The following is a 16,392-nucleotide window of genomic DNA, read 5'->3' as shown; positions in this document are numbered from 1 at the left end:
ATAAAGTGCCACACCCCCACCCCTCTTTCCTATCCTGTCCCTCCTGTACAGCCTATAGCCCTTGACATTGACCGCCCAATCATGCATTTCATCCCACCACGTTTCCGTAATCCCCACTATGTCCGGGCTGGTGTCAGCCAGCAGGAGGGTGAGTTCCTCCTGCTTGTTGCCCATACTACGAGTATTTGTGTAGAGGCATTTGAGGCCTTTAGAATATAACTTGGTATTTTTCTGGTTCTGAGATGGCAAGCCCCCTTGCTAAAAGGAGTACTTCCAGGTGCAAGGGGAGGTACTTTTGGTGTCAGAGGTCAGTGGCTAGGGGGCGTGACTTCTGGTCCCAAGATGGTGACCAGGAGTTGGGGCACCTGTGTAGGGGTAACGCCACCATGGTGGCCCTCGACAGCTCAAGAAAACTCTTGAAGCGGCCCTCTAGCTAAAATAATTGCCCACCCCTGTCTTAAATGCATGGTTACCATTTTCTTTTCTAGTCAAATTGAAAACATGTTTTGAGATTTCAGTTATTCCTTTTAGGAGATGTCGGTAGGGTCATAGATTTCACTTAGCAGTTTTCCTGATGCTTAGTCATACTTGCGTTCATTCAGTTCATTGACCTTGCTACATTCAGCAGAAAATATTACTTCATTTTAAAAACAAAGGGCTACTTAAAGCAAAAAAAAAAACTAACTGAATTTAAACTGTAATCGAAGCTTTGTTCAGTATCTTGCTGAATTCGCATCCTTATTAATATAAGCATTAAGTAAATATATAGATCTCATTGCTGAGTTTAATTTGTTAGCAACTTAGTGGCAGTTTTGCTAATCTTTCCTTTTAAGATTTAGCTTTTAGTGAGAAATATGTAAGTGAATTCCAGAAACCACCTTAAAAATATATTTTATCTTGTTTTGCATAATTGTGGTATATTATGTGTAATCACTTAAGTTACAATTTTTTCTTTCCTGATTCCTAACTTAGGCGTTTACACTATTTGCTACACATTTTCTGGAACTGTGTCAGCTAGATACTTTATATCCCAATGTGGAAAACAACCATTTTGAGGTGCAGCATTTGAGGAGCAGTACCGGAAATAAAGAAAAAATTGCTTATACTTACATACTTTCAAAAGGACATACAGAAGAAAAAAACTATGGTAATTCACTACATTATTAATTTAACTTATGAAACATTACTTTAGATATAATGTTAAACTATCAGGAAGTCTAAACATTCTTCTCTCCACTGATAGATCTCAAAATGATTCGTATACAGGAACTCTCATAGCTTTAAAATACTGTTTCAGTTGGAGTAATAACATAACTATTATTTTTCACTCACAAGTTTTATCTGGAGTCTCTAGCTGTTTGAGAACATAATGATTTGCTACTTCAGTGAGATGAACCACTGTGGGTACGTAGTAGTTGTAGTGAGTGGTCTGAACTACTTTCCTGTTTCCTTGTGGAAGTAATTGAAGGTGCTAGTGATCATCTTTAAAAATTTAAGTGGACAGGTATCTGGTTACAAAAGCAGTCTTCCTTGTATTTGCTCATAAATTGTGATTTTTTATAATTAACTAATGTCTGCGTTCATCTTAAAGAAGTAGAGTTTAAACAAAAATGTCATTGTAGTGTCCATATATGTATATTATTATGTCTGTTATTTACTAGGGCTGTGCAAAGCTTCAGATCATGATTTGGAGATGATTCAGGTGATTCGGAAGCAGAATCTATGAATCTGGATTGAATCTCTGGAAGCTTTAGGCTTTCTGAATTGATTCAGAGCTTCCAAATCACTTTGAGAAAGATTCGGAGGCAATTCAGCCATAGAGTATAATGGGGAATCAATGAAATATCTATAGCTTTGTTGTTTTTTGTCTGATTTGGATGAAACCTTTAGGAGTGGTAGCCTCTGCTGAGAGCATAAAGCCTACCAGTTTCAAGAAGATTGGTGCAGGGATTCGGGGGGGGGAATGCACCCCAAATTCTTGAAAGCAAAACTCATGTCTCGTCTATGTGTTACACCACAGGGGAGTGAAAACTGCAGGGTTGGTGGCCCCTTCAAGTTTCAAGAAGATCAGTGGAGGGGTTTGGGGGGAACTGCACCTCAAGCTGCTGACAGGCAGAACTTGTGACAGATGACCCTGTGTGTGCTAAGGCACAGCAGGCTCAAAACTGCAGGAGTGGTAGCCCCGAAGCCTGCCAGCTGTTGAGAAGATAGGTGCAGGGGGGTTCTGGGGCCCTGCACTCCTAGCTACTGACAGGCAAAACTCATGACATGGGTACTTGTGCAACTGACTGTCTCTGTCTTGGGGCAGTTGATTGTCTGTATCGATTATTTCCTCTCCTTAGCCTCTGGTTTTGTAGGTGTTAATTGTTGCAAATTAACTGGCTATATTAGCTGGCTATTGTGTATTGAGCTGGTCCCTGATTAAACCATGATTGATTGGTATCTGGTAACACAGTAGCTTAGCAGCCAGGCCTGCAGTAGTTCCCACCCCCACTGTCCCAAGACAGTCACAGTTGCATAAGCACCCATGACATGAGTTTTGCCTGTCAGCAGCTAGAGATGGAGGGCCCCAGAAGCCCTGCACCGATCTCCTCAACAGCTGGTAGGCTTTGTGGCTGCAGCGGGGGCTACCATCCCTGCAGCTTTCATCCTGCTGCGCCTTAACACACATGGTCATCTATGTCCCGAGTTTGCCTGTCAGCAGCTTGAGGTGCAGTTCCCCCCAAACCTCTGCACTGATCTTCTTGAAACTTGGCAGGCTCTGTGGCCTCACCAGGGGCTACCACCCCTGTGGTTTTCACCCCCCTGTGGTGTAACACATAGACGTGACATGAGTTTTGCTTTCAGGAATTTGGGGTGCAGTTCCCCCTGAACCTCTGCACCAATCTTCTTGAAACTTGGTAGGCCTCATGCTACCAAAAACAACAAAGTTATTGATTTTATTGATTCCCCATTGTACCCTATGGTTGGATCTCCAAGGTGGCTCTAAAGCTTCAGAGCCGCTTCAACCAGATCGAAGTGGAAACCCAGTCTGGAGCTCCAGATCAGATCACTGGCATACAAAACGGCTGGATCTGAAGCCAGATTGAATAGCTGCTGACTCATACAAGCTTATTATTTACTAACAAATTGCCAGTCAAGAATGATGGGTGGGAAGCGGAAACAGAGCTTCCAGGAAGCAGGGGGGGTTGGGGCAGCAGCACTGGCCACGCCTCCTTCCCTCCATCCACTCCATCTTCGTGGCCTGCTGGGAGCATGGGGGAGCATGGCCAGAGCCACTCCCTGGCCACCACTCCATCCCCTGTGTCCCTGCCTTCATGCACCAGAGCGCTGCCACCTCTTGTCTAGAATGTTTTTTGGAGCACTCTGATTGGTTGGTTCAGACAGACTAAGGCTTTTATGTATATAGAATGTTAAGAGGTGCTTTTTATCCTTGGAAGTTTTAAAGTAGTGTCCTTCAGAAAGTGGGTTCAATTATTCTTTAAATTAGATATAAAATATATTGAACCAAAACTGCATCAGAATTAAAACATTTTATTTATATCTCATTGTCATCCATTCATAACTGTAGAAAACCACAATCCTTTGAGGAGTGACACAAATCCACATAATTTAGAGTGCTAGATTTTGTAGCAGCTTCCTGCTTTAGCTGACATTTAATCAATAGGGTATTGTCTGATTTTTGCAAGCCTGACTGCACTGAAGACTGCATAATATTCCATTTTAGGTTGGAATTAATTTGAGATGAATGTTTTTTCTACATCTGGCTGAATTTCCTGTTAGTTCTTCTCACCTTTGGAAATACAAGGTCAATTTCAAAGATTTGACAAGACAAATGTAGGGCAGTGTATCTAGGCAGTCATCTCTCTTGTAGAAATATCTAGTTTCATAACTGTTGCTATCTCTCTTTACAGATCATGAATAAAGTTATATTTTAAAGATATGTGTAAAGTAAATCTAAAGGCAGCATTTTACATTTTTAGATTTTTTTTAGTCAAAAACAGTAGTTTTTTAGCTACTGTGACACTAGTGCTTATGCCTTTATTGAGATTGATTATCTTGATGTTCTGCTGGCAAAGTTCTTTGGGAAGATGTGATATCTGAAAGGGACCGGGGGGATAGGAGAGATAATCAACCCAAGGATGGATATGAGCCATCAGTGTGATGAAGTTGCCAGTAAGTCAGATAGAACTCTGGTGTGCATCAGCAAGTGCACTGCCAGTAGAACCAGAGAGGTGCTCCTCCCCCTCTATTCGGCACTGGTAAGGCCACAGCTGGAGTACTGTGTCCAATTCTGAGCACGGCACTTCAAGAAGGATGTGGATAAGCTCCAAAGGCCATCCGTATGATCAGGGGCCTGGAGGATAAGCCCTTTGAGTCGAGACTCCAGGAACTGGGTTTGTTCAGACTGAGTAAGAGAAGACTGAGAGGTGACTTGATAGCCACCTACAAATATATAAGGGGTGAACACCAAGGTGTAGGGGAGCAGCTCTTCCAAAGGCATTCCTTGGGAAGATGAGGTCCAATGGGCACAAGCTAGTTGAGGAAAAATTTAGGCTAAACATAAGGAAAAACATAAGGGTATCTAGAATCTGGAACAAACTCCCAGCAGAGGTAGTGCAGTCACCATCCCTGGAAGTGTTCAAGAGGAGGCTGGACAAGTACCTCATTGAGCTCATTTGAGCCCAACTACTTCCTGCCCATGGCAGGGGACCAAGCTTGATGATCTTATGGGTCCCTTCTGGTCCTACTATTCTATCATTCTATTTTTTTTTATTAGACCAACTAAATAGTTGGGAAAAAGTTCTATGCAAGCTTTCATGCGCAAACACCCATCTTCAGGCATTGGGAGACTCTGCTGTTGTTCTGAGTTCTGCAAGGTAGAAAAGAAGCTAAAAGTCTGACACATCTATGAAAATGTAAATGAGTGGAATTTTGGAAGACAATGGATAGAGATAGGAGGGGAAAGGCAGCGGGGTGGGGATGTATGAGCGAATGCAAATAATAAGCTTCAGGCAGATACCTGGTAAATCAGATGTCATAATTTAATAGGTTTCATAGTTGTTAGGGTCAGAAGGGACCTCAGTAGATCATCAAGTCCTACCCCCTGCCCTGGGCAGGAAAGAGCGCTGAGGTCATGTGACCCCAGCCAGGTGCTTGTCCAGTCTCCTTTTAAAGATCCCTGTAGCAGGGCACTAGGGTGCCTGCTACTGAATGGTAGTGAATGGGCTCAGCTGCCACTCAGCAGGGCAGCAGGTGAGAGTTACCATGGTAACAGAGTAAGTCAGTAAACCACCAGGGGGCAGGGCCTGGCCTTTATAAACAGAGAAGGCTAAGGCCAGAGGCAGTTCCATCCTGGCAGCCGCAGGAGCAGGAGCTCGGCGGGAGAGCTGATCAGAGAGAGTCCAGGGCTACAGCCTGGCTACCCTGACTGGCCACATGATGAGATGGGGTCTGGTGAAGAGCTGAATGAGTGCGGACTTTGGGTTACAAGCCAGGAGGCTTCCTGTGTTTGTGTTATAGCCGTTTGGCTCATGGTTTAGTTATGGTTATACCGGAGGACTGGGTGAGGCTGTAGGGGTGTGAGGAGGCATCACGGGGGCTCCGCAGTAGTTTGGGGGTTCCTGGTGCCCATTAGCGGCACAGCGAGCGGTGTCAGGGTGGCACGGCATTTGGTGCCACAGTGGGCATGGCGGGAGAGCGCCAGAGAAGCGCTCGGTGTGGGGGGTTGGGACCCCAGCCCGCAAGGGTGGTTGCCCAGTAGGGCGCACGACCCGAAGGAAAGGTCAGGGGGCCAGGCACAGCTACGGGCCACCTGAGCCCTGAGTGCGAGAGGTGTGGCGCAGCGCGGGAAGTGCGGCATAGGCCCCAAGAGGGCGAGGGAGCGTGGGATGCGCGGCACAAGCGCGAGAAGCTCGACACAGGCCTCAGAGGGGGTGAGAAGTGCGGGAAGCATGGTACAGGCCCAGAGGGCGCGTGGCACAAGCGTGAGAAGTGCGACACAGGCCTCAGAGAGGGCAAGTAGCCCAGAGGGGGCGAGAGGCCCCAGAGAGGGCAAGGAGTGTGGGAAGGGAAAGGCAGGGCCCAGTGGGGGGTGTTGCCAGGTGCATGACCAGCCCAGAGGCGCCGGTAAAGGGGCGCAGGTTGTGTGGCAAGCCCCGAGGCACCGGAAAGGGGCACCAGCGAGGAGCCCTGGAGCCAGGGGGCAGTAAGGAGCCCCGGAGTTAGGGGGGCAGTGAGCTCAGGGTGAGGAGGGGTGACGAGGAGCCCCAAGAGGGAGAAGGGGTGGCAAGAGGCCCGAAGGCAGACAATAGGCAGTGGCATAATAACATGGCCCTGGATAGATTACACCAGCACCATCGGCGAGGCTTGGGCTGCGGTGCAGGGGAGGAAAAGGAGCCACAGACAGTGCCCCCCATCATCGGGGTGCACACAAATGGGCAGCTTCCTGCTAATCCCAATTATCCATTGTTTATAAATAAGATCAAGGCGTGGCAGGCGAGAGTAGGCGGGCAATTGGCCCATTACAGGGGGGCGGAGCTGTGTGTCTGGAGAGGCTCCGAAAGTGGCACCCCTATCACAATCCCCAAGGTAGGGGAGAGCATCACCTCCCTTGGGATCCCATTCCAGATTCTGGCAACCCTTACTGTAAAGAGGTTCTTCCTGATATCCAACCTAATCTGCTCTCCGTCAGTTTGTTGCCCTTGTTCCTAGTTATTCCAAGGCGTGCCCTGGTATACAGAGCATCTCCTATTTCTTGCTGCCCCCCTCCATGAATTTGTAAATGACCACAAGATTCCCTCTCAGCCTTCTCTTGCAGAGGCTGAAGAGATCCAGGTCCCTCGGTCTCTCCTCATAGGGGCTTGCCTGGAGGCCCCTAACCATACGAGTGGCCCTTCTCTGAGCCCTCTCAAGGTTATCCACATCCTTCTTGAAGTGTGGCGCCGAGAACCGGATGCAGTACTCCAACTGTGGCCTGACCAATGTCGCATTGAGGGAAAGTATCACCTCCCTGGACCTGTTCGTGATGCACTTGCTAATGTATGATAGAGTGCGATTAGCTTTACTGATTACTTTATCACATTGACGAGTCAACTATGACTCCAAGATCCCTTTCTGCTGCTGTGCTGCTGAGAGGGTCCTCCCCTAGCCTATAGGTGTGTTGGTGATTCCTTCTCCCTAAACGCAGCACTTTGCACTTGTTTTTGTTGAACTGCATCCTATTCTTTTCTGCCCACTTTTCCAACCTGTCCAGGTCTGTCTGGATTCGATCCCTTCCCACTAGTGTGTTTACTTTACCCCATAATTTTGTGTCATCCGTGAATTTGGACAGAGTGCTCTCCACACCCTCATCCCAGTCGCTGATGAAGACATTGAATAGCACAGGTCCAAGGACCAAACCTTGGGGGACCCCACTGCCCACATCTTCCCAGGTCAATACCAACCCATCCACCACCACTCTCTGGGTATGACTCTTCAGCCAATTTGCCACCCACCTGACCATGTAATCATCTATGTCACAGTCACTCAGTTTGTTTATGAGAATAGGATGAGATACCATATCAAAGTCCTTCTTAAAATGTAAGTAGATGACATCTACCTTAACTCCTGCATCTAAACATCTTGTGACTTGGTCATAAAAAGAATCAAGGTTTGTCAGGCAGGATCTACCTGCTATGAACCTTTGCTGGTTGCCCTTCAGCATTATTTTTCCTGCTGGGCTCCCACAAATGTGATCCTTGATAATTTTTTCAAAGGTCTGCCCAAGGATAGAGGTGATACTAGCTGGCCTATAATTACCCAGATCCTCCTTCCTCCCTATCTTGAAAATAGGGACCGCACTGCCCCTTTTCCAGTCCTCTGGGACCTGACCTGAGCACCATGAGTGCTCAAGCAGCTGCACCAGTTGCTCTGCTATGACACTGGCCAATTCCTTCAGCATTCTTGGATGAAGATCATCTGGGCCTGCTGACTTGAACACATCCAGCCCCTCCAAGTGGTCAGTGCTGACCACTGGTGGGCTGGTGTTCTGCCCACTTTTCCAACCTGTCCAGGTCTGCCTGGATTTGATCCCTTCCCACTAGTGTGTTTACTTTACCCCATAATTTCTTGACCTCTGCATTCCCATCCCCCAGTGAACCTAGTTTAAAGCCCTATGTGGCAGGTTGTAATGTGTCATAAATCCAGTGTATATATTAAGTCCATGATTTTTTGTATCCAGTAGATTTATGAAGTGACATTTGTAGCCTCATCTGTGAAAGGTTTGTTTTTTTAAGTTCCCTTTGAGAATTAGAACAGAGAGATTGGAGAGGGAGTGATTGTCTTGTGAGAAGCAGGCACCCGCAGTTAATTGGATATTTTTATCTTTGATGGATTTTTGGTATGCGTTCATTCTGGTACACAGTTGTTGTTTGGTTTCTCCTACATATTTTCCATCAGGGAATTCGGTGCACTGGATGAGAGGTGTTACAAATCTGGAGGTGCAGGTGTAAGATCCAAGAATGGTGATGGTTCTGTTGTGGGGTGTGTAGTTATTGTGAGACTGGTGGAGATGTGTTGACAGGCTTTACATTTCTTGTCCTGGCATGGTCTGGATCTATATGGTGTGGTTTGGGTCATAGGGAGTTTGCTTCTGGTGATGAGGTTAGTGAGGTCTGGTTCTTGTTTGAAAGCTAGTATGGGTGGTTCTGGAAAGAACTCTTTAAGAATTGGGTCTTCTTCTAGTATGGGTTGCAATTGTTTGAGGATTTTCTGTGTAGATTCCAGGGAAGGATGATCTGTCATAACTAATGGTGTGTGATTCGTGGGGATTTTCTTTTTGTACTGTAGCAATTTTTCACATGGCATCTGGGTGGCTCTTTCAAAAGTGTGAACTAGCTCTCTGGAGGAGTGTCCTTCTTGGGTGAAAGCCCTTTTGAGAGCTGAGGTGACGATTGCAGGTATCCTCCTCCATGCAAATCCAGTGATACCAGAGGGCTTGGCTATATTTACTGCTTTCTTGGTATGCTTAGGGAGATTGCTGGTTCTGTATAGATATGTATGATTGGCTGTGGGTTTCTTGTATATGGTAGTTTGTATTTTACCATTTTAGATATTGATCATAGTGTCTAGAAAGGAAACATCAGTGCTGGAGTATTCAAGAGATAGTCTGATGGAGGGGTGATTGTTGAATTTCTGATGGAAATCAATTGGAGTCTAGGTTTTTGGTCCAAATGATGAACATGTCATCTATATAACTCAGGTATAGCATGGGTTTGATGGTGCAGTTCTTGAGGAATTCTTCCAAGTGGGCCATAAAAAGTTTGGCATATTGTGGGGCCATTCTGGTGCTGATAGCTGTGCGCATGGTCTGGAGGAATTGCTAGCTGTTGAAACTGAAGTTGGTGTGTGTGAGGATGAAGTGTATAAGTTTAGTAATATCTTGAGGTCTGTACTCTGAGCTGTCTTGCTCTTGTAGATATGTGAGGCAGGCCTGGATCCCATCCTGGTGTGAGATGTTGGTATATAAGCTGGTAACACCCATGGTGGCTAGGAGGGTATTGCTGGGAAGGTGGTCTGTGTTTTCGAATTTTCACAGAAAGCATGGGCGACTGGTGTCACCTTAGTCATGTACCACCCCCAGTGACCAGTCAGCAACTGGGGGGGAGCTCACAGCCAGTCCTGCCAACCGGGGGAGAAGGGGCTTCTCCGCGGCCGATCACAAGACAGCTGATCACTGTGGCCGATTCCAGAAGTGGCTGCGGCTGCTTCTGGGAGTGCCACAGAACACCATTCCCCAGCAGGCACTTGTGTGTGTGTGGGGGGGGGGGAAGGGCACTGGTGCTCCCGCCTGCCCCTCCCTGTGTGTCATATAATCGGTGAGCACGTCTGGTCAGGGGGTGCACCAGCACTCTCAGGGAGTGCACGTGCCCCCTTGTGCGCTCCCTATGCATCGCCACTGACAGGAAGTCTGTTGTGTCTTGGATAAAACTTGGTCTTTGGGTGACAAGAGGTTTTAGGATGGATTTAAAAACAGTTAGGGTTCCATGGTAGGGTATGATAGGTCTGCCCAGGTTCCCTTGTTTCTGGATTTTAGGGAGCATGTAAATTGTCCCTGGATTGGGTAGTGTAGGGAACTGGGGCTAGTTTTTCTTCTAGTTCAGATGGAAATAATGTGATGGTGGTTTTGAGGTGAAAAGGGGAGTTGTATCTTCCTCTAGTTTTTTGTAATAGGTGGTGTCAGAGAGTTGTTTGTTGGCTTCTTTTATGTAGTTTTCACAGTTTAGGATAACTACAGCTTTCCCGTTACCTGCTGGTTTTGTTACTATTTGGTGGTTGGATCTTAGAGATTCTATGGCCCTTCTTTCTGAGAGGGAGAGTTTGCTATAGTGGTGTTTGTTGTTGAGTATTTCACTATTCATTCTTTCTCCAAAGCAGTTAATATAGCAGTTGAGGTTTGAATTTCATCCACTGTAAGGTGTCCAATCTGAGGGTTTTTTGCATTTTTTGGCATTAATATTTTTATTGATGTCACAGATCAAAGTAGTGTTGAAAGTGGATTTGTTTTGGTTGTGGAAATATTCCTTCAGAGAAAGGCATTCAAAAATTTCTTCTAGTTATCCACATTGTAGTATCTTATTTAGGTATTTTTCTGAACAGAAATTATGGCCTTTGTAGGGGACAGATTTTTCAGCTTTGGTAAGAGATTGATAATATTAGAGGGTTGAATGGTTCCTTCCACTGTCATCAAGTATGAGGTTGGAATGCTGTAAGGTATTCCTGGTGTTTTTCTGAGGGTTGTTTGTCTGGCTGGAAAACTTGTTCCTGTAGTAATTGGTTCCATTGCTTCTTTTTGTATTGGATGAACGTTATAACAATGTTTGGTTGTCTTTTTGTATACATTGTATAATGTATGGGAAGATATCCAGTTTAATTTCTTTTGAGGTTGTTGTAGCATGTGTTGGTTTTCTTCTTGAGTTGATTTCTTTTGGAGTAGGTTATATGAAGGAGATGATTTCTAGTTTTTTTCTGAAATTCTCCTGCATAGTTGTGAAGTATCTTTGGAGCTGTGTGGGGTAGTCAAAGGATTGTAGATGTTCAGTCTTCTGGGAATGAAGTTTGGTTCTTGCATAGGCTTAGAAACTTATATCTCTCTGTTTAAGTTAGCTTCTTTTTTCTTCATGTTGTGAAGTTTCCACTTCAAACAGCAAAATTCAGTATCTTCCATGTTGCAGGGTTGTTAGTTGGTGTTCTGCTATCACTCATCCATTTTCATGTTTACTGTGATTTTAAGCTTTTATTGGAGCGACAGGATAATTAAATAATACTTTGGGGACACTGCTTTAGCAGTGGTATTTTGTACACAAAGATGTGGATTTGCTCCCCACTGGCCATGTCTACATGTGTAACAACTGGTACTGTGCAGTACCTACCATGCCACACGTTTTTTTCCTGATGCTACTGTACCATAGCTCATTAGTACTGCACTGTATTGTCACTGCATGGTTAGTGCCGGGCGATGCTACTGTGGGCTGTAGCAACAAGCTATGGCCCACTGGCTTGTTGCTACTGTTCCATTGCGTCTTGTGTAGACATGCCCACTTTCTCCGAACTTGGTTTTACGTCATGTTTACTTTGTTTTTGGGATGTCTTTTGCCATTTTAATTTAAATTTGAAAATAATCTTGAACCATGCACACAATCTCTAAAAATATCAAGAACTTGAATTCAAAGACAGGTTTGGCTGAATCTTCTGTTTTTCCTTCTATTTTAAACAAAAGTTGGGTCATAGATACAACCTTTAACAGGGCTATCTAAATAAATCACATTGAACAACTTTGGGGAGATTTGGGGACTCCTGGAAGTCTCACTGTTAACTATTAGTTTCCAAAGCAGGCAGCTCACCTACAGAAAAGAAAATCTTTTCAGCAGCCATAACCATCCAGGATTAGAAGAAGGATCAAGCGCTAGAGTTTTGTAGCAGGACTGCTATTGGCAATATTCTGGCACGCACTGTCTTCGAGGCCTCAGAGGTGCCTTTTGAGTTTCTGGGGATTGAAAAAATTGAAGGATGGAAAGCACTGGCTATTTGCACCACCCCTGAATACTGGCTATCCAGATTGATCTCTCTCCCTTATGCTGCCTATTTTTACTTTGCCCACTACTGGTTCTTTCTTTGTGGCCAGAACAGCCTGTCAAATTGAAAGGAAACGGAAGTTGAAGGCTGCTGATCTTATTCTTCAATCTTTGCCTTTTATTCTTCACAGTGAGGGCTTCTTTCTCTCCATTCTAACAGAGGGGGTGGAGACTGTCCATACTCCAAACTAACATCACAGCTGATAAGATTCTGACAATGTCTTTAGTGGTGAGGTGTCATAATGCGTACTCTGAATATACGTATGTCAGAGAGATATTGCCGTGGATTGTGAGTAGACATGAATTAGCTTTTGTTCTTCATAAGTTTCTATTAGTTTTTTCCTCAATTATGAGAATTACTGAATTCATAAACAAAGAAGAGGGCACATGGAAGAAGGAAATAAATCTTCAGGGGGGGCATTCAAAACACTTCATTTAAGACAATGATGCTTTGATTATCCTAACAATTTGTTCTGGCACAGTCAGTAAAGAACTTCTGTCTGTTTTGTTTAGGTTTAAAAGCTGCAGAAGTTTCCTCTCTACCTCCATCAATAATTTTGGATGCAAAGAATATCACAAATCATATTACTCAACAAATTCTGGTAGGTAGGAAGTTTATAATACTGGAATTTGTAGTCTTAGATGACACACATTTCCAACATGTTATTATAGCTAGTGAAGAGGTTTAGGTCTAGTGCACTGTCTACGTTTTTTAACTGTTTATATTTTCTTAAATGTGTTACAGAACTACATCTGTATGGCACATGTAAGAAATAAGATCTTCATGGGGAAGTTATAGTATTATCACTGGGAATTTTTCAAGAAGGTCAATGTTACTTGTAACTAACATGTCAATAAAAGTCATTATGGGAACGGTAGAGATAATCAGTGGCATAACTAGAGGTGGGCAAGCAGAGCATGCGCTTAGGAGGGAATTGCCCCAAAACCCTGTCTACACCCTGGCAGGAAAAGCAGCCCTATGGCTTTGCAGCAGCCAGATGCACAGCTTCTGTCCTGCTACTGTAAGAGCAGCAGCTGGGGGTGGCTGTTTATGCATCCCCGGCATGGGTAAGACTCCTGTGCCCAACACCCCACATTCCTCCAGTGCTCTCCCCATCCTGTCTCCTTTCTCCCCGACCTCTGTAGGGTTTGCCCAAGACACCACCTCTGGGGATGACTTCTTATACTTTCAGGAAGTTAATCTTCATTCCATGAAGTGTTGAAAAAAAATCTGTAATTAAATAACATTTATAACTTCTTATCAGAGACTTGTATATTAAGAAACTGTTCATAGTATGGATTCCAAATTGATTTCTCATGTAATTCTTGTGTTAGTTTCATAACCTAGATTTTGTATTTTTGGAAGCAGATCCAAGGGGTTTATAGAGCACCATCAGGTACAAAATCAAAACTCATTATGGTTTGGAGGTACTAGTTACTACCACAGATTTAAATTCAAATGGTAGATCAGCCCACTAGAAATGGAACAAACAAAAAGAGCTAACATTACTATTTTAATAAGTGAATGTTGAAATTCACGTTTTAAAGGCCGTGTGTATTTTCAAGAACAGCAAAGACAAAGAAGCACTCCCGAGACATTAAGACAGAGGGCTGTTTATCATCTGGCAACAGGGCTTATTCAGACTGCCAGGAACTCTCGATTGGATCCAGACAGCTTGCGAATATACTTGAAAGGCCTGAAGAAAAAGTATGAAACTGCCTGTCCGGTGTTTGGGCAAACTGAAGAGCAACTGTAGTGTATGAATTATGCTAACGGACTAATTGTTATGGTAAAAACAAGGCTTATTGTCTATCGGTAAAAACAAGGCTTATTGTCTATCGCACCATATTGTTAGCAATAGTTTTCCATTTAAAAAAAACAACTTTAATATAAATTATACTCATTACTGTCGTACTCATACATGGTCTCCACATCTGATTATATGCCAAGTTATTCTTCTGAAGCAAATTTGAAACAGAAGCATCTGCTTTATATAATGGAAATCAGTATTATAATAATAATAATATTCCCCTTTATTTATTTTGAGAGAGACAAATGCAAATAGTATTTTAACTACTCAAGACTCGATAGTTCAGCATTAGTATTATACAGTATACAGATCTTATACAGATGTATTAGAGATCTTGGCCAGCAAAAAACTGGCACTGTGACTTGGGCAGAAAAGCTATACTTTTCTCCCTTGCTGTGCAGCCACGGAGTCTGCTCATTCTTCAGGGGGAATTCCACCTATAATGTTTAATTCAGCATTTGGCTAACAACTCAAGGCTGCTTCCTCCCCAGATTTGGAGTTCTGATCCAACTCATTTGTTGCTCATTTGCTAGCACAAATATGATAGTCTCATTCAAGAGGATGATATTACAGGATGAACTTTTTCCCTTGTGTCCCTCCAGCTTTCTTACAGTCGTCCAGTGCTGGCTAACAGATCTACTCTGGAATGTATTTGGGAAAAGAAGAATGGGCCTATTAGCTTGAAGTCCACATGTCCATTGAGAAAATGGCCATGAGATGGACAATGCTTGATATGTTAATGATGAAAGACTCGGAGTAGAGGCCCCATTTTCAGACTCTGGGTATTGTGGGGGCTCCACTTGATGATTTCTGTAGCAGTAGAGGAAAATAAATATGTATGTTTCAAAATAGAAAATTAAATGTTATGCGGAGTGTGTCATACATTTTTTTCCATCCCATGGAGCTGGGTTAAATCCTTTAAGATGCATGGCTCCTGTGGGAAAGAGGAATGGACAAACGCATTAATAGGGAGTTGTGCGAAGCCAACTACTTCTTTAGTCTTTGTGGGTAACTCCCTGATAAAAATGGGATGTGTTTTGGCTTTCTACTTCAGCATTACTGATGGCTGATTGTTTTTTGAAAAAGGCATTGGCCTGGAACTCTTTGTCAAAACGTATTTACACCTAGTTACAAGTAACATCCAAGATTATTACCTTAAGACTGGAAGAGACCAGAGGAAGAATTATTTCAGTTCTGTTGTTCTATTTTTTTTTCTTTGTGAATTTGACAATAATTTGTTATAGTAACTTTCACTCTTATGTTAATGTCTAGTTTCACAAATTGAAAGGTAAGGCAGGACATTTACAACTCAGGAGTTCACTTTTGCTGAAAATTTATTCAGGTGCAATTTAGCCAATGAGGCCTGAGGTGTACTCTTGGAGTTAATGAGTGCTTCTCTACCTCATATGGGAGATTCAAAAGGAGTAGGTTCTGCCTACTTCCTCCTCAAGGACCTATGTGGAAGTTCAGTCTAGCTAAAAAAGTAAGATGTTTCTTTTGAAACAATATAAATTTATAATTTAAGTATTTGTTTAACATTTAATAAATGGCCTATTCTGAATTATAGTAGTTTACTCTTTTCTCAAACACATTTTATTATTTACTTCCTACATCTTAATGACAGCTGTAAAAACAACTTTTAAAGCCTGAATTTTCTGCAGTTTGATTAATTTCAGCACTTTTGTTTCAGCCCAAACTCTTTGATTTCTTGTTGACAAGGTTGAGATTACATGTGGTCCTGACACAAATCAAAAGCTTTAAAAAATAAAATGATTTTTTTTTCTGCAGAGAGAATATTTTAGCTTTAATTCTTTGAACTTGTGCAAATTAAAACAAAACAAAACATTGTTTTATTTTCAAGATTAAAATATCCCTCTCCCCATTCTCTTTCCAGGCTGTGTCAGTAACCAAAAAGAAAAAAGAGTGTTTTGGTAGAATGCAAAATGTCAATAAACAATAGATAAAATTAGCAACTGTCTGTTTCCCAGGAGTTTCCAGAGTTTGTATTGATTATAAATCAATTTAAAAGAACACAGCCATCCCATTGAATAAAAATGTTTTTCCTCTCTATTTTAGTTTATAATTTATATAGGGAACAAAACATGATAGGGTATTTTGTATACATAGGACAAGTCTCTGCTTCACAGAATTTAGATTCTAAACAAAAGATGTAAACAAGCTGGAATAAGGAAGTTACAAAATAAACTCACTTTTGCCAATTTTCCATGTAATACTTCTATTCAAATCTTATCTGTCTGATTAGTTTTTAATCTCTTACTGTGGGTGGAGATGGTAGGAGCACCTAAAGGTAAGATTTTGGGTGTCTATACATGTGCTTCGGGGTGGGAAGGGGACATTTTAATGAGATTGGCTCCTGGAGAGCCACTCTAATTATTCTCTGGATCAGCCAGTCTTGGGCATTTATACACATACTTTTCTATCCTGCACGCTGGAGATCAACCACTACT

At 43.2% G+C, this 16,392-nt stretch overlaps 1 long non-coding RNA gene across 2 annotated transcripts; it reads left to right on the top strand.

Moving 5' to 3' along the window:
• Positions 1-703: 703 nt before the first annotated feature.
• Positions 704-15,684, top strand: LOC109307372. 2 transcript variants are annotated; one of them, XR_002100252.1, is made up of 4 exons: positions 704-1,147; positions 12,627-12,715; positions 13,685-13,903; positions 14,527-15,684. It is a non-coding gene; the product is annotated as an uncharacterized LOC109307372 (long non-coding RNA). The 2 variants fall into 2 exon arrangements; XR_002100251.1 differs by having other exon boundaries at positions 706-1,147; positions 13,685-15,684.
• Positions 15,685-16,392: the final 708 nt, after the last annotated feature.

This window comes from Crocodylus porosus, unplaced genomic scaffold, assembly GCF_001723895.1.
Source record: "Crocodylus porosus isolate Cpor-Errol unplaced genomic scaffold, CroPor_comp1, whole genome shotgun sequence".
NCBI classification, from domain to species: domain Eukaryota; kingdom Metazoa; phylum Chordata; order Crocodylia; family Crocodylidae; genus Crocodylus; species Crocodylus porosus.
The sequence above is the reverse complement of the archived record's forward strand: the minus strand, read 5'-3'. Positions and strand labels throughout refer to the sequence as shown.